Source organism: Macaca nemestrina, chromosome 12 (genome assembly GCF_043159975.1).
Source record: "Macaca nemestrina isolate mMacNem1 chromosome 12, mMacNem.hap1, whole genome shotgun sequence".
NCBI lineage: Eukaryota > Metazoa > Chordata > Mammalia > Primates > Cercopithecidae > Macaca > Macaca nemestrina.
In genome coordinates this window covers 50106571-50125549 of record NC_092136.1, presented here as the reverse complement: position 1 = coordinate 50125549, position 18979 = coordinate 50106571, and the positions used below count along the sequence as shown (strand labels likewise).

General features: G+C 43.6%; 1 long non-coding RNA gene across 1 annotated transcript in view; it reads left to right on the top strand.

Moving 5' to 3' along the window:
• Positions 1-18979, top strand: part of LOC105486937 (uncharacterized) — an 80814-nt gene that overhangs the window by 25882 nt on the left and 35953 nt on the right. The window lies entirely within an intron of this gene.

The window sequence follows — 18979 nt, the reverse complement described above, 5'->3', positions numbered from 1 at the left end:
CGCCTGGATGGAGCTGGACGGGGAGGGCTCTGCTGAGGCTCCTAGTCCCCATGAGGCTGTGCTGTCATGGGGAGCCCTGGGGACCCTGGCACCCTCGTGAGGGCCCAGCCGCCGCCTCCTTAGCCAGAACTTGTGCCCAGCGTGGGAATTTTATTCCTGAGCAAACAAGTTTTTGTTTTTTGTTTTTTGTTTTTTAAACTGAAGAAGAAACTGCCCTTCAGAGAGGTTAAGGGACTTGGCTGTGGCCACATGGCTCTTGCGTGGCTGTGCAGGGATTAAAACCCGGTCCTGTCTGACGAGAATCGTGCTTTTTTCCACTGTGCCAATACCCAGTGAGGGATTCCCAGGTGTGAGCACCTGGGGACAACGGAGGTGTATTCTAGTCTGCATTTACAGTGAGGAACTCGGCTCAGCCAGGGTGTGGCCATGGGCCCCCACTCCCAGGCACTGCCCAGTGAGGGGGTGGCTGAGACGACCGCTGGATGGCCTTGGAGAGCCCTAATTCCCTCCCCAAGCCCTAACTATCCGGGCCCCCGACTCTGGCAGTCTCTGAGCATTAAGTCTGACCAGAGCTGCCCCTGCAGGGTCTGAACTCTGGATGTCCCTCACCTCTGTCTGCCTCTTCTTACTGTGCTAGATCTCAACCCGTCTCCCTACCTCTGACATTTGAAAGCACTTTTACTCTCGGGAATTCGTTAGATCTTTACAACCACCCCGTAAGGCAAAAAAAAGAAGGAATGTTTACATTTACAGAAGAGGAAACCGAGGCCTCAGAGAAGTGATTTGCCAAAGGGTACCAAGCAAGTTCGCCGCTGAGCCAGGTCTTGAACCTCAGGTCTTCACAGCTGCCTCCTGCGACAAGGCGGGAGCAGCGCTGGTGCGGAGCTCTGGAGCGGCCGGCAAGCCGAGCAGCGGAGGCCCTTCCATGCCTCTTCGTCTCCCGGAGGCAGGCGGGGAGCGGCCGACAAATTAATTCACGCTATCTTTACATTATGTATAATGCGGCATGATTTTATTTTGCTTCATTCCCGAAATCTTTTACAGTAATTAGTAGCCGAGTAAAATATAAAAATTAATGCAATATAACACTTTAATGGTAATAATACACCATCCTGTCTAATTAATAAAATCTGTTGTTTCCAAGCACGATTATTTATTTGACAAATTGATAGCACACATCCTGTTCATACCCTTTTTCCTAGCTCCCATCCTTTCAGTTTATCGAATAAAATTGTAGCAGGAAAATAAACAGATTGTCTTCTGACCTGACAAGCAAGTGAGAAATAAACCTCTCACTCATATATCCCTAATTGTTCTCAGCAATATCCTCTAACATATGTCCAGATTGGTTAAAAATGAATATTGATTCCTCCCCACTTTCTTTTTTTTAAAAATTGCATCTTCTTATTTTAGAGAAAAGAGACCTTTCCTCCCTTTCCTCTGGGTAGTGTTTATATTGGGACAGTTGGAGGGATGTAAATTTTGTGACTGTATTCAGAAATTCTGATGGCCTTGCTAACAGAGTGAAGCGATTGTTCAGGCTATGCCAGAGAGAGAGAGGGAGAGAAAGAGGGAGAGGAGGTAGGGGCTGTCTGAGCCGTCGCCGAGGAACACTGAACCCATCGCGAAGGCTGCAGGAGAGGATCAGCAAGGGAGCAGGGAGCAGTGAGGTTGCAGGATTGTCATTGGGAGTTGGCAAAAACAAAACTGGGAAAAGCGTTAGGGCAGGATACCCAGACCTGGCAGTATTTGCAGGTAGTACTAGGGAATAAGGAACAAGGTCCAGCATCATTATGTGTGGAACTTGGGATGAAACAATGATCTAATTACAAACCCGAATGCATGCTATCTTGTGTAATACGGGGGCATTTTACATGCCAAGTGTTAAAATATGAAAGCATTTTAAGCTATAAATAGGGCTTCAGAGACAGAGATACAGAGAGACATAGAGACAGATGGAGAAAAACAAAGAGTCAGACAGACAGAGAGAGCACGCAAGAGCAGGACAGAAAGAGAAAGAGACTCACCATCTGCAGGTTATTTTGCAGCACTTTTCTCTGAAAGAAAAATTATGTGATGTGATCTGTGTTCAGGGAAAAGCTATGCTATCCCCAGCTTTCAAGCTACATTTACTATAATAAAAAAGGAAAAAAACTCCAAGTGTACACAGGTGAAAAAAGTCACCCTCTCATGGAAGCCGGCCTCAATACACAAAAGGAGAAACACACACACACACACACACACACACAAACACCTGCTTGCACAATCCATGGATGAGTCTCCAGAGTCCTTTCTTTTGTATAGCAAAGTTCTACAATCCTATGTGCATTATGTTCAACACACGTACACACACACACACACACGCACAATGCAGATATGTGCACATACCACCACTGCACGCACACCCTGTGGAGCCCAGACCCTTGAATCAATGCAGTCATGCCCCATTGGTTAGACTCCCCAGGCCACTTCCTGGGCCACCAAAGTAACCTCTACCTTCCACTGAAGTCTCAATACTCTGATTTTATTACCCACCCCCACCTTTTTCTCTTGATCCATCTTCCCATCCCCACCACCATTGTGCTAGTGCATTATTTTAATAATAAAAATAATAATTTAAAATTCTTCCAGGCTGGGCTCAGTGGCTCATGCCTGTTATTCCAGCACTTTGTGAAGCTGAGGCAGGTGCATTGCTTGAGCTCAGGAGTTTAAGAACAGCCTGGGCAACATGGTGAAACCCCATCTCTACCAAAAATACAAAAGATTAGTCAGATTTGGTGGCGTGTGCCTGTGGTCCCAGCTACTCGGGAGGCTGAGGTGGGAGGATGGTTTGAGCCCAGGAAGCAGAGTTTGCAGTAAGCTGAGATAAAAAAAAAAAACTTCCATAAAATAGATGCTGACTCCAGTTTTTGCCAGCACACAGGTATACAGAAGGTGACCAACCAGTTTGAATACTTTACCTTTTTTAAAGTGCTCTCCTATGAATTGTTTAAGGGCAAGGGTTACTATACTCACTTTATAGATAAGGAAACAGGTCACTTCTTTCCAAGGGGAAACAATTGGGATGTTCAGTGAAAAATCTTTACTGAACACTTAGGGTGGGTCAGATACTATTTAAATGCTTGACAGGCATTATTTCATTGAATCCTCAAAATAACTGTATGAGATGGGTCCAGTTATTACCCTCAGTATTATAGATGCAGTGTCTGATATTCAGAAGGTTTATGTAACTTGAGAAATTACACAATTATATAGCGCATATATAATAGCACTGGAGTTTGAACCCACACCTGTCTGGATTTGAGGTTCCTGGAGCCATGTTCTAATTCCAGCTCTGATATTCACTGGCTGTATTACTTTGAGCAAGTAACATTTCTGAGACTCGGTTCTCTTAACTATAAAATGAAGATGAAAATTCTCACCATTGATATGAAGGTTAAATGTGACATATATATACTGCCCAGCAGAGAGTCTCAGCAGGGATTAGGAGTTTAATCAATCTACTCTTCCCTTCAGTTTTACTTTTGTCCATCTTGCATTAGCCACTCCCCAGAAGTTACCTGAAATATAACTCAGTTTGTTGGGGCTACACCCAGTTGACAGCTTGGGGTGTTTGTTTCACCATTTTCAAAATAAGGAAATAACAGATATTCATGAGGATAAACTAAAGCATAAGCAGCCAGCACAGTGCCTGGCACACGGACGGTGCTAAAATAAATATTTGTGAAAGAAAATAAGAGAAGAAGGAAAGAACCAGGATAATGGTGCCCAGGTACTCAAAAAGAACTTGCACCCAAGCAGCTCTTAGGACCCAGGGACTGGTCCCACCAGGCTCTACCAAAGGGTGAGCAGGAATGTTCCAGCAGACGGTGAATGTCCTGTGGACCTGCTCAGTGCCATTGATCAATATGTTTTATGATGGATCTAATTAAGCTCTCTAATGAGGGATCACAAGATAACAATTTATCCCAGAACCATCACTCATTAAAATGCTATTTCAGGAGATGACATCGTTCCAGCCTTAATTGGCGGAGTTCGCGTGACTGGAATCCCTTGGGAGCAGAGATGCCCCTTGTCATTTACTCGTCACCTCTGTGGTGAGGGGGCTTAGAAGGGCCCTGAGAGGCACATGAATTTGTCAGGCATTGCCATAGCCCAGGCTCCACCTACCCTGCTGCAGGTGGCTTCCTGGAGCGGGTGACTCAGCAGGTCACCGACAGGAGCCTGCGGCTGTGCAGGGGCCCAGTTTTGGAATCAGAAACCCAGAACTTTAGTCAGTTCCCAGAATGAGTCAGGAAGCCTTCGGAAGTGACCATTTCCGTCAGCCTCAGTTCCCTCTTCTATAAAGAGGCCTTCCCTGCCTGCCTTCTGGGTTGGTGGGAGATTTAAGGAGATCATGGAGAGGCTTATAGAGCAGTGGAAAGAGCACAGACTTGGAGGTGACGTTCTCAAGGTTCAAATCCTTGTTCTACACCCACTGGCTGTGTGACTATAGACAAGCTACTTAGTGTCTCTGAACCTTGATTTCTTCAATAATAGTGCCTAACTCAGTAGGATTCTTGGGAGGATTTTAAGAGCTTTATAATCAGCCTGGTTTCTGAGGATCCCAGGGACACAGAGATGCAAAGGCATGGAGGTTTTCTGAGGGAGCCTGTAATGCCTTAATATCAGAATAATACCTGCGTCAGGACAGATTACAAACCCAAAGAGGACCAGAAAAAGCCATGGTGGCTATACCCACAAGGGAGGAGGAGGCATTTGAGCTAGATATTGAAATATAAGAACTTTCCTAGTTGCAGAATAGAGGAAAGGGCATCCCAGGATGAGTGAGCCCTCAGCAAAAATAAGCAAAGCACCCGGGTTGGAGAGAGTTCATGCGTTCAGAATGCAGTAGTGCTCCCTTCTCCGTCAAGAATGCCTGAATCCATGGATAGTACGAAACCCTGTATAAAAGACATTTTTTCCTATACATATTCCTATGATAAAGTTTAATTTATATATTAGACACAGTAAGAGTTTAGCAACAACTAATAATAAAATAGAACAATAATAACAATATAATAAAAATTAGGTGAATGTCATCACTCTTTCTCAAAATATCTTATTGCATTGCACTGTAAGTAAAACAAGGGTTATTTCAACACAAGCACTGTGACAGTCGGTCTGATAACCCAGAGGGCTACTAAGTGACTGTCAGGCAGGTAGGGTATGCACTGCACAGAAGATGGTTCATGACCTGGGCAGGGCCAAGATTTCATCATGCTGCTCAGAACGGCATGCAATTTAAAACTTGTGAATTATTTATCTCTGGAATTTTCCATTTAATATTTTCGGACCGCAGTTTACCACGGGTAACTGAACTGTGGAAAGCTGCTGCGTCATCCCGTTGCGGAAAGGCAGAAGGGCAAAGCAAGCAGGTGCGGAAGACATCGCGATGCTCCAGAGCTCCCTTTCTACAGCAATCTGTACTTCACTCCCATGGTAATGGCAAGAATCCATTCAGGAGGGCTCCACCCTCATGACCCAATGACCATCTAAAGGCCCCACATTGCAGCACTGCTGCATTAAGAATTAAGGTTCCAACACATGAACTTTTGGGGAATGTATTCAAATCGGAGCACCTTGCAAAGTACTTGGATTTCATTATGAAGGTCACTGAAACCTCACATTGGGTGAGTTTAATGAAGTCTCATTATAGAGCTTGGACCTCAGAGGAGGAGAAGGGAGGAAGATTCAGGTGCTTCTGCTAACAAAGGTGGCTTGGAGCCTTCAGAGCAGACCTCATGTTTCCCAAGACCAGGAAGAAGAGGGCCCCCATGTCCTAAGTGCCATAGACTTGTCAGGAGCACTTGCGGAAACCAAGATGGCAATGGTGCCTTGAATTTTGGACTGCTTCCCTACCAGAGAAGGAGACTGGGTGTGGGGTGGCGGGAATTAAAACTTGTAGAGCTGCTATCATGCATTAGGGGATGTAGCATTCGATTCTCACAACACTCGCCATCAGGTGTGATTGTCCCCATTTACTAAATGATGAGTTTGAGTCTCAGAAAGGGTTAGTGCCTTCTCCAAGTTAACCAGCTAATAAGAGCAAAGTCAGGATTTGAGCTATGGTCACTCGGTCCCAAACCAGTGCTTTTATGACTGCATGCTCTCTCACTAAACATTGCCACATGTAGGACCTCCATTTCTCAGGTTTGAGATGTGGGTGATTTAGCTCCATCTTTCAGAAGGGTAGCTTGAGACCCAAAGAATTCTTCAAGAAGCACCTTGCCCGTGGACACTCTACATGAGATAATTTTCTGATAGAAAACAGAGATGCAGTTTTGATCTGACAGCAATGGCATCGAGGAATGTGTTTTTCCTGGAACTCTGGGATGGATTTTATGGCCTGATTCCAATTTACCTTTCCAGAGGCCATTAGCCTCTGCTCATTCCTGACTCCTGGGGCAGATGTGAACACTCCTGGATCTTTAATTTTTGAGAGAATGTAGGAGGGGGCTGATGCCATTTTTCTATTGCATAATAAAATTATTTCCTTAACAAAAAAGGGGGATCCACAGTTTCCAATTCAAACTCTTTTTTAAAAAACAGGGGGAAAAAGTAGCAAAAAATAGTTGAAAGAATGCACCCCTAAATGTGAAATTGTTCAGAAATACATATTTGTAATAGGATTCAAAGTGTTCATGACAGCTACTACTTACAGTGTTTAAAAAGTTGCAATTAGTACCAAAAGGCTTAGATGAAGAAAACATCCTATCATAGGCATATTTATAAAACAACTTCCATCAGCCAAAGGAAAAATGGACAGAACTCTATTACAAGCTTTTTATATTTGAAGAGCAATTTCTAATAATATATCTAGAAGCCATTTCTGAAATTGACTTAGTGTGCATGATCTGGGATTAATGTTTTCTGCAAAATCACATGCTCGTTTGAACGTAAACATTTTGCACTTCCGTTCCACCTCCTGGTTCAGAAGAATGCACCTCTAATGTGTAAAGTGATCTATCAAAATTAATTGTGAATGCCCTAATCCAATCAAGTCCACCTCATTAGGCAAACATTTAAATTATTAAGTTAAATAGTGGGATATTTCAATATAATCTTGTTATGCTATTTTTATGGCAGTACAAATGCTGTCTACAGATGGGCTCTGCTTCCCAGCCTCCTTGCTATTGTTGATGAGCTCACCATCTCTGTTGCTGGATTTCACACGTGTGTAGTATTGGTCTAGTCACAATCCTGCATTCCCTCACTACCTCAGCAGTTACTGATGGAGCCCCTACTGTGTGTTAAAATTTGAAGGCTAAAAAAGACCTCCAGGATAATCTAGTCATTACTTTTGCAGATACAGGAACTGAGATTCTGAGAGGTTGGGTGCTTTTTTATGGATCATGGAGCAAATTTGTGGCACAGCTACTGGTAGAACCCTCTCTTTTTGATTCTGCATCCAACCATCTGCTTTTTTCTTCTTTCCTTGTCCATTTCTCTCTCTAATTCAAACATAAAGATGTAAATAAAATCGATCAGATTCATGCTGTTCATATTTTACATCATTAGTATTTTGCAAAATAATTCTTTTCCCCCCCATTTAATAAAAGATATATTCCCAACCTGTTTGCTCTTCACAGAGCTTTAAATAGCTTGTCCTTTCTAAATTCCTCCAGCTAGCAAACAGCTATTCATCATTCGATAGTTCCTTGAAGGCCAGCCCAACAGAGACATGTTTGGAAGAAATAAGATCTTGATGTCTCAGTCTCCAGCCCCTAAATTAGACTCTGGGTATGTGCATATCGGGAGGAGAAAGAACAAAGGAGTAAACAAACAGGAACTAAAGCAGGCTTGAGGTCTAGCCATGACCAGGGTCCAGATACCCATATTGGGATCTTCTTGGGAGCTAGAGAACACAATCCTGTCCTCAGCAGACCCCTTGCCCTGCACCCCAAGGGAGTTATGTCTATGCTGTCTAAAGATTCAGATTTCACACTGACTCCAAAGGTAGGTCTAAGGAACCCTTAGACTTTACCCTACTTTTGGGAACAAGGTGAAATGAAGAACTTCCCAGTGTTCTCCTTTTACTCTCTGGTTCAAATGTAGACAGGATTCTTTATACCCCGAGGCATGGTGAAACAGGGATAGAACTATCAAAAAGATATTCTGAAGGGGAACTAAACTCAGAAAGTGCCATGAATTCGAATTATCCACTCTGCAGGTGGCTTAGGCCCCAGGGTCACAGTATGACCTTAGTGGGTCCTAGGTACTCTTATTTTCATGGATTCTTTCTTCCATTTAGATAAGTAAATAAACAAATTATATTTTATGACTACATTAATATAAAGAAGAAAATACTAATATTATAAATTTAAGCATTTTCTTTGACCTACAATGTTCTAAAATTCTCTGATTTTAAGAGAATTACAACATTTTTGTAGGCCCTCTAAATGTTTGCAACCTTAGGCACTCAGTCTACTGTGGCTAATGGATACAGCAGCCATGCCAGACCCAAGGAGAAAGAGCCTCCCATTCTGCCTCCATTTGGCAGATGGATTCTGATCAACACCAACACCCTGGAAATATCTAGCTTTCTCGGATCTGGGCAAGAGAGAAGAGGCTTAGCTCCTGTCCTCTTACTTTCCATAGCCTGTCTGGGGACAGATTGAAAACCATTGGTATAAGGAGAAGTCACCCTTCTTAATACCGTTCAAACTCAGGTGCTTCAAGGTTATCACTGGAGGGGAATGAGCTTTGTTCTTTGTTCTCACAGTTTTATTCCTTCTGCCAGCATTACACTTGTTCTATGTGGAACCACATTCTTCATACACTAAAACATGGCTCAGTTAGGATTAGAACTGTCAAAAAGACCTTCCCAAAGGGAAAGCAAATGCAGAGAATACTGCAAATTCATGCTGCAAAATGACCCTTCAGAACAGAGGAAGTGGGTACATAAGGCTCTGCAGAGGAACCTGAGTACCCCTTGTTTCAAAGACTGTAGAAATTGAAACTCTTACACACTACTGGTAGGAGTGTCCATTGTTACAATTACTTTGGGAAACTGTCAGTATCTATGAAAGTTGCATATGTTATACATGTCTAATGGCCCAACATTTTTACTCCAAAGTATTAGATTGAGCCATATTAAATTGTCAGTGTTTGAATTTTTGATCTACAAAAATGTCAACTTAATTTGATTCAATTTAATCTATAGCCAACAGAAAAACATACATATGCTCATCAAAAGTCATGTATAAGAACGGTCTAGCAGCACTATTTATAATAGTCAAAACCTGGACACTACCCAAAAGGCCGTCAACCATAAAATGCATAAATAAATTGTGGTTTGTTCCTATAATAGAATAGTACATGCAATGAAAATAAAGAAATTACAACTCCATATAACAACTTGGCTGGATCTCACAAACGCAACGTTAATTGAAAGAAGCCAAACACAAAAGGATATATATTATATGATCCATTTATAGAAATTTCCAAGAGCAAACAGTACTAATCCATGATGCTAGGAGTGAGAAAGGGGAATAAGTATGGCCCTAAAAGTCCCATGAGGGGCATTTTCTCAGTCTGAGAGCCAGTTTTATGGGTATGTTCACTTTAGAAAACTCATCAAACTATAACTTATGATTTGCACACTTTTCTATATGTATGTTTTCCTTTCTTAAAAAGTTTACTTTAAAAAAGAAGAAGGCTGCAGAAGAATGCAGGCAATTGTTCAGGCAAAGACAACAGCAGGTGGCTTCAGGAGGGTCTACCCTCCTGCCCTCCAATTTTTGTCATGGACTTTTTGATTGCTCACTAATACAGGCTCTCCTTAATCTCACTTACTCCTCAGCCCAACATCAAGGTGGAACCTATTATTGTTCATATCCAGTGGATGGAGAAACTAGGGAAACAGAGGCTTTGAGAGTCTAACTCTCCCAAATGCACACAGCCATTGTGTGAGAAGCCACCACCTGACTCCTGAACAGTGTCTCTCCCAAGCTCTCACTGTACAGGTCCATGATCCAGACTCAAAGTAATTGGGACCATATGGGACACCCAGAAGTCACAACTCCCTATGATTTGGATGCAGATCCCACCCCTCTGGATCCTGCCCATCTGTAGACAGCATTTGTACTTCTCTGGAAGAAGGTTCCAGTTCTTGTCCCTGCCCACCAGCATGGCTACCCATGAACCTGGGAAAACTCTTGGTGAGGGCCAGGGCTCTCAGTGACTACAAGTCGCTCACTCAGTCTGGCAAAAACATGATTTTCTCTATGTTCCCTGACAAGTCCAGGCCCAGCCAGCCTGCTTGGGCCTTGCCATCCCTGTGGCATCTGCCAGGGACATCCCAGTTCTATCTTCTTTTGCTTACTGCTCTTTCTGACTTCAGTTCTGAATGACCCTGTAAAGGTGTCTGTGTGGGTTTATGTGGAGATAGAATATATGGAAAATGATGCAGCCCTAGGCCACAACAAAGGCAAAACTCAGCCTCTGCCTTCTTCTCTGACCACTAACTTGACCTTCCCCAGCCCCAGCTCTTCCCCGAGCACTATTTAAGGTGAGTGTGGGAAGAGGTGCCAAGAAGAAAAGCAGAAAAGAGTGTTTTCTGAGAGGGCAGTGGGAGTCTGTTCACGTGTTCTTCCCCTTTCGCGTATGCAACACCCCTGGGAATTGGGTATCATCATCCTCGTGGTACTGCAAAGGCATCTGGGAGCCCAGGAAAAATAAATGCATGGGCTGCTGTTTTCCCTACATGGAATGGTGATGTAGGCAGAGAAAACTGGTGAGCACCTAAAGGCATCCAATCTCTCCTCTGTCATGGTTTGCATTCAATACTCTTGAGTGTGGACACACTCATAGACAGAGCTTGCTATCTACTGATATTGGTTCAGGTCATGGCTGCAATCAGTACCATTAATAAGGCACATGCTGCTTTTCTAGAAGAATGAAGGGAGCCATTACCTTCTGTGAGGGGCAAAAGACATTGTATTAGTAGGTGAGAGCTCTAGTTCCAGCTCACCCATTTACTCTGCATAGCTCTGGAAAAATTTCTTCCCCTCTCTGTCCCTTAACTTTCTCATGTGTGTAATGAAGGAACAAGATTTGTTGATGTCTGAGGGTCCTCCCACCTCTAGTACTCTGGCATCTTATAAGGAGGTGCTCTTTGATCTGGACCATGAGGTACTGACACCACTGAGGAATACTCTAACTTTCCCCCAGGACTGAAAAGACCGGAAGGAACTTGTCTCCTTGGCCTCTGACTCTGGTGGGCATCTGAGTGATGGAGACAGGCACAAGCTTGGTCTAGAAGGAATGAGGGACAGGCAAGTTCATGGGTAGCTGAAAGTTTCTGTCAACCAGGAGCCACTCCAGTCATGGGATGTGGACAGTTAGAAGGACCCAAGAAGGTGGATTCTGAAAGGGGAACTAGAATAGCACTGGATTCATGTCCAAACCATTGCTGTAGCCTCTTATTTTATGTGTACACCTCCTGACCCCCACTCACCCCAACTGTTTCCTATAACTCAGGGATTCTAAATCTGGAATTCATGCCCTTTGAAGTTGCTTGCAAAATAATATGTGTAGGCGAGTATGAGCATTTTCCTGGGGGCAGAAGCTTCCATTTTATTCTCAAAAAGCTTGGACACACACATATACACACAAAGCTAAGAGCCACTCTTCCAATTTAAACACGTCCTTGCTCTATCCCCACACTGATCCAGGCCCTTGTCATGAGTGTTTTGGGCTATTGCAATCACTTCCTAACTGGTGTCTTGCCCCCAGCCTCATATTCCTCCAATCCAGCTTCCACAGAGCCTTCAACATCACTTTCTTCCAACTTTGTTTTAACCAAACCTTTTTTATCGGCTGTAGATAAAGTTCTAAATGTTTAGCCCAGTTGTAAGGTCCTTTGAAATGTGGCCCCTAATTCCTTCTCCAGTCTCACCTCCTGACAACCCCCTTCCTTGTGCAACTTTAACTGTAGCATCACCCCAGGATATCACGGTTCTATGACTTGCATGTTCTATTCTCTCTGAGAGGAATGGCTTTCCCTCCCCTCATTTGCTAAACTTTTAGGATATAAACATCATGAGAAAAAGACTTTGTTTTGTTTATCGTACTATCCGGATACACAAAGTGTGTCTGGTATGTGTAGGTACTCAGTAAATATTTGCTGTGAATGAGTAATTGGATAAATGACTCCTTTGGGATTTATACCAAGAGTCTCCACCACTTGAAGAATTCTCTGATGTCACCAGTGGAGGTGGTCATTCTATTGGATCCATGTCTCACTGCATTGCAATTATTTTTTATATTCTATGTGAAATTATTAGGTAACATTATATGTGTCATTGTTATTAATATATATCACTGAACTGTAAACTCTAAGTTCACAGACACAGGATTTTTTTGAATTAAAAAATAAATCTCCAGCATCTAGACCAGGCTGGCTGGCACCTACTAGTTGCACCAAATAAATGTATCTTAAATGGATGAAAAAACAAATGAATGCCTGCTCAAAACTCAAATGCCAAAGCCATCTTTGCCCCATCGAAATGTATCCATTCTTCAAGCTCTGACTCAAATTTGACTTCCTTTCATGAATCACTCCTTTCCCTTGTCCCCAGTTTAATGTGTTTTCTAGCTTCTCCAAGCCACCCCTGGCATTTTGTTGAACTTTTTGTGGACTAATTTCATTCTCCCCTGAGCAAAGAACTTAGCACGATGCTCTCTCCTATTAGTCTTGCATACTCCTTGAACCCTGGAGACACGTCTATTCTGTTCTGTGGCCACTCCCACCCTTGCCTGCTGACCCAGCCCTAGCACAGTGCTCAAAACTGTGATACATGACATGAGATTTTTGTTCAATTGAATGGCTTCCCCACATGCCAATTTTTGGCTAAATCTACAACTTTCTCTCATTAGACATGTTTCAGCTTCAGTTCTTCTTAAAATCTCCCTTTACAAAGAAGAAAGAGAAAGAACCACTGGCCAGTATGGCAGCTTCTGTGGAAGCATTCAGCTCCTTGCATTCTTTCTGTGCACATACCTCAAACCAAGACTGCTCAGAGGAGGGCCAGCCAACCCCCGCAGGAAACCCAGCATACTCAGGCATTCACACTTCAGAAAAAATAAAGATGCAGAACAGGAAAAAAAAATCATTATGGGCTGCATCCATCGCACAGTAAGAAGCACTAATTATTCTGTGTAGCCTGAGTTTTTCTTGGTAGGCAAACTCTTTTGAATATTAACAAATATTTATTTAGGAATTAATAATTGACATCTATTAAAGCATAATTTATGGAGAGTGAATTCCTCTTGGTTTGGGTTCCCACTGCTCTGCTACATCTGGCTGCTCCAGAAGTGACTCTTTCTTTTGTTAGAAGCAAGATGCAGGGGCAGAGCACAAGCCAGGGCCAGGGACGCACTTCAGTGACTGCATAGAACAAAGCACAGTGGGAGGGCATCGGGTTAAGATTCAATTGGAAAACTGGCTGTGGACCTGATTCTGCCACTCCTGTTCCTGTGGCCTTGGGAGAGTTTCTTACCCTTCAGAGCCTCCTTTCCAAGGCTAAGAAGCAGACGTCTTCGTGTCTACCTGTATTTAGTTGGACATGCCTGGTTGCAAGTAAATAAACTATTCTGAGTTGGCTTGAGCAATAAAGGGGAATTTGGGGAAGGAGGCCAGGTCATCTTCTGGAGCCCTGACAGGGACAGCGCTAGGCCTCGGGCACTCCTGGAAGCCAGGGCTGCTAAGCCCTCTGCACCTTCTCTGCTTCTCATCTCCACTCCTCTCTGTGCACCTGCTGTTCTTTTCCTCTGTTTTCAGATTTCCCCTACTTCTTTGGTCCCCTGGCAAAATCACAGCCTCCTCAAAACTCCTGAGCTTTTCTGACACAGGTTCAACCATAGAAGACAGTGGGAATATATTTGTCTCCATTTCCATGTTGCCCCTGTGTGATGCTGACTGTTTAGTGGAGGGATACCAAGCAACCATGGACAGGGTTTCAGGGTCACAGTCAATAAAATGCTTTCTAGGCACCACCATGAATTTATGTACTCATTCATTCATTCACTGAAGGACCATTGACTGAGAGCTCACTGTGTGTCAGGCAAGGTTCTGGGTGTTAGATATATGGCAGTGAGTGAGGGAGAAAGGTGTGTGGATCAGAGAGGCCACTCTTAGGACAGGCTGTTCCAAGAGAAGCAGCAATGCCACAGAATCAACAGAAAACCACTGCAAAGCTATGTGAAAAGCACAAGTAAAGTTTGAAGCCTTTGCAAAGTATAAGAGGTTATTATGATATTATACATTTTAAGGGAAAACGATAAGAAGTTTAAAATGGAAAAAAAAAGGAGGGAGGGAGACAAGAAGGAAGAGAAGCAGGTAAGTCCACAGAAACAGAAACAAATGGAAACAACAGGGGGGTCAATGCTGAACCAATATAAGAATTATTTTTTGACTTGGAGGCTTTGAAAAATAAAATGAGCAGTGGTGAGCCCTCTATCATCGGAGAGTATTCAAGCCAAAACTAGATGGTCTGCACTCGGGGCCGATGTACCCATAAACCAGGCAGGAGATAGATGTGCCTTCCCATTTCACAGTTCTGAAATCTATTTTCATAGTCAAATTCAAAGGTTTCAGTTGATTCCACACATTTGGCCTTCAAAAGGAGAGACAGCTTGTCACCTTTCCTGGCCTCCCAAGACAAGAGCTTATACTTCATTTTAACATTAAATAAAGAACAGCATTTCAACTCCTCTGGAATGCAAAACTGTGAATTTGAGTGAAATATGCAGTTTTCATTATGTTAAAAGATCTACTCATTACAATCAGGATAAGAGGATATGAATAAGACAAATTGATCACCACTTTAAATGTATTAATCAGCTTGCAACTCTTGTCACCAGTCAAAACAGAGCAGTCAGACATTTATTCTGTCTCAGTTGTACTGTAGAACCCATCGAGGAGGTCACAGAGTCAGAGTGCCTCCCTGTGCCGTTTACAGGAAAACAATCACAACACATTGCAAAAGTTCTTGCCTGCTTAGAATTGAACTAAGCAGACACAAGTAAGGATTGTTACTCATGCCACAAATATTTATTGAGCACGTACTATGTGTCAGGCATTGTGTAAGGCACTGGAGATAACAAAGATAAGCCAAAGCTGGCCTTTGCTCTTCACATTCCCATATGGTTTAGTCAGGAAGCAGATGTACAAGCAAATAATGACAATAAAGTATAACTGGAGATAAGTCAGTGGTCTTCATGCAGTGCTATAGGACTAGGGACCAATCTGGAGATTGTGATTGCAGTTGGATGGCCGGGTATGGAGGATATTTCATCCAGTTGCTATCTAAGCTTTAGGTCTGAGAGAGAACAGAGGCTCTTGTGAGAAGAGAGGCCTGCCCATCTCCACAGTCAGGACAGTGGGTACAGAGGGCACAAACACTATGCTTGGGAAGAATGTGTCTTCCTCTAGCCTGGTGGGGGAACTTGGGCTGACATCTATGTTGGCTGAACTGCCACACTCAGCCCAAAGGAAAGCCATGAAACTAGACCCAAAATCCTCACAGGAGTTATCTTCCTTCCTCACTGTCTCTGCCATAACAGGGGCTCAGAGTTCTGTAGGGTGAGGGGCACCAAACTAGTTCGGGTCAGGGCTTAGGATAAGCATAGAGAGGATGGTTGATGGAAGGATTTATTCAAACATCAGGAATAGACCGGGAGTGGTGGTTCACAATCCCAGCACTTTGGGAGGCTGAGGCAGGTGGATCACCTGAGGCCAGCGGCTTGAGGACAACATGGCAAAACTCTGTCTCTACTAAAAATACAAGAATTAGCCAGATGTTGTGGTGCATGCTTGTAGTCCCAGCTACTTGGAAGGCTAAGGCAAAAGAATCACTTGAACCCAGGAAGTGGAGGCTGCAGTGAGCTGAGATCACGTCACTGCACTCCAGCCTGGGTGACAGGATAAGACTCTGTCTCAAAAACAAACAGACAAACAAACAAATATCAGGAATAAGCAACTGTCTTCTGCAAAGTGAGCTTTCACAGGAAAGCAGGGTTTGGGTGGAAGTCCCAGTAGTTGGACTGGTTAAGCCCAGGCAGGATTCCCATCCCGGGGACAGTCTCCATTCTCAGAGGGCACAGTTTTTATTCAATGACTTGAGTGCAGCTGGAGCAGAACCACTTGTCAAGCTTGGGGCACAGAAATAATGAGGCCCATTGTTCAAAACCAGCACCTTCAATCCTCCCTACCTGAGAGCAGAAAGGGAAGGATGAGCTGAAATGGGTGGGACAGGGACAGAGAACCTGCTGTATGATTGTCAGCTCTCCCTTCTTTCAGTCAAAGACAAGTCCCAGGAAAGTGTCCAAATCGCGGAGGTAGATTCATAGCAAGCCTGATATCTAACTGAATCGAAACACTTCAGCTTGGGGCTGGGGACTCAGGTGTCAGTGGGCAGACGGGCAGAGTAGACGGACCACCTGGAAAGAGAGAATAACCCAGATTTCTTTCTGTACCTTTTATCCAAACCTCATGGAAAACATGGAGCAGCTCTTTGGGGTCAAGGAAAGGCAGGTGTCTCTGGCATAATCTGCTTTTTCTCCAGGCAACTCATGAGGCCAAACAATCAATCCACTGAGTTGAACTTTACAAGTTACTGGTTTGTTTTTTAACTTCAATTATCTGCTGTTGATGATTCCATTATGGGGAGGGAGAGAAGTGTAAACTCGATCTAGGGTTCTCTGGAACAGAGCATTTATCTGGTTTTATGAGGTTACGAGAACCCATAATGCATGTTTTATGGGCCCATTCTCATTTTTAATCTGCTTTGATAAGATCACTATGCTGGAAGGATATAGAAACTCATCGCCTGGCCCAGCCCAAGAGAGAGACAATGATACTGGCTTGGGAAGGTTTTGCTCCTTCAGGTGATGCCCCTGGGCAGTTTCCTGGATGTGGGCTCCTTAGGAGCCGGCTATCAGGGAATGGTCTTGTCCCAATCTCTCAGACATCCTTTCTTTATGAATCATGGGTGGCAAAAGTCACTGGAGGGCACAGACCTCAGACTGTGACAGTAAATTAAATTAACCTCCCCTTTATTTTCCAGTATTTTCCAATGAGAATGTTGAGAGAGACAAACATAGAGAATAGGAGAAAACACATTTTTTATGCTTAGAAACGGACTAAGTTCTAGGCACAGATTTCTGATCCTAGCTCTTAGAGTCAAAGATCTGACTAGAGTCTAGGGTTCCTGCTCCAACCCCATCATCCTCAGCCTTAACCACCTCATCTCCCACTTGGATCTTCCAGTCATCTTCCTTGCTTCATCTTTTCACCAGAAGAAGGACAGAGCATGAGCATTTGCTGAGTAGGCACAGACAATGAAGCCTCACAGAATCTCTATGTGCTCCCCTAGCCCTCTGCCTGGCCTCCTTTGCAGCTATGTTGGAATGCTTGCCAGATCAGCAGGCTGGGAGTAGAAGTCATTTGTGTTGCCTCCAGTTCAAAGCTGGTAAGAACAGGTGTAAATTCTCCAGTTTCTTGCCAGTGGGAGAAGTGAAGACAGTTGAGATAATCAGAGTTGAAAGATGAAAATAGCCCTGATCCCTGAGTCACTGTTGGAAAAGTGCCTTCCTGAACACTGCCTGACTCATATGGACTCTGTTAAGTCACTGAGATTTTGGAATTGTTTGTCCTTCCCATCTAGTGTAGTCCAGCCTGACAACTGAGCATCTTCTATGTGCCCAGCACTGTATTAGGTTCTTTCCAGTAAATTATCTCAAAACAATCTTATGAATGTCTACTCTAGGAGAGTTTTGGCCTAGTGAAGTTTGAGGGTGTGAAGGATCCCTACATCCCCCAAGACTTAGCTTCTTCCTATGCATCTCCAGAAGTTATGCCAGAACCCCTGGCTCTTGGCACTCTCAGATTCTGCGTGTTCTCAAGAATTCTTCTAAGAATCTAGCCTTCTCTCTGGACTTGGCATTCATCACATTTGCCCCTGGACTTGACAGTCTCTGGATACCGGAAAAACCAAAATTTTAATTGAATTCAGTTGACTGGAAGGTGATTGAACAGAGCATAAAATATTAGCTTTTAAGCCAGGCAAATCTGAGTTCAGATCTTAGCATGATCACTTTGTTCATTCAGTCCTTCATTCACAGTGCATAAAATGTAATTAATACCCAAATGTATGTCTCCAGCCTGGACTGCTACTCCGAGCTCCAGATTCAAGAATTCCACTGCCTACTTGGCATCTCAAACACAGCTAGAGCCCTTGATCCCCAGATCTCCCTCTAGGTTTCCCCTTTTTAGTAGGTGGAGGCTCCATGAGTCCAGATGCTCATCTCAGAAGCATCCTTAACTCAAACCTCTCTCTTCCCCACCATAGTCTAATCATCACCAAGTTTTATAGATTCTACTCAAAATATCCCTGGAGTTTTTGTCTCTATTTCCACATCCATCATGCCAGTCCAAGCTCCTCTTCTCTCTAACCTGGACTAGATCTAGAGCTTCTTTCTTGCACTCCTAATTGCCTTGCTCTATCCATTGGTTAACTCACCAGCCACGGTCTACTCAGAAACTATTAAGGTATTTGTACTGACTTTAAAGGGGGAAATTCCAAAATCAGTTGCAGCCTTGAGTGATCAGTGTACCCTCGGTGGACCTCTCGGCCTTCCTCTTCTCTTTGTGCTCCCCTTATGCCAGCCTTCCTTTCATCCCTGGTCAGGTCTTCAGGTGGTCCCATCCTGCCTCTGCCTGGGTGCTCTCTGACTACTGACTTGGCTAGTCAGTAGTCATTCTTCTGTCATTCTTCTAAACCTAAACTTAAATTTCACTCTCTCAGGGATGCCTTCCCTAAACTCTCAACTTAGAATTGGTCCCCTAATATAACTTCTAATCACACTCTCTACTTTTCCTTCATGTCACACTTTGTACTTGCATATTTATTAGTGTGATTATTTGTTTAATGTT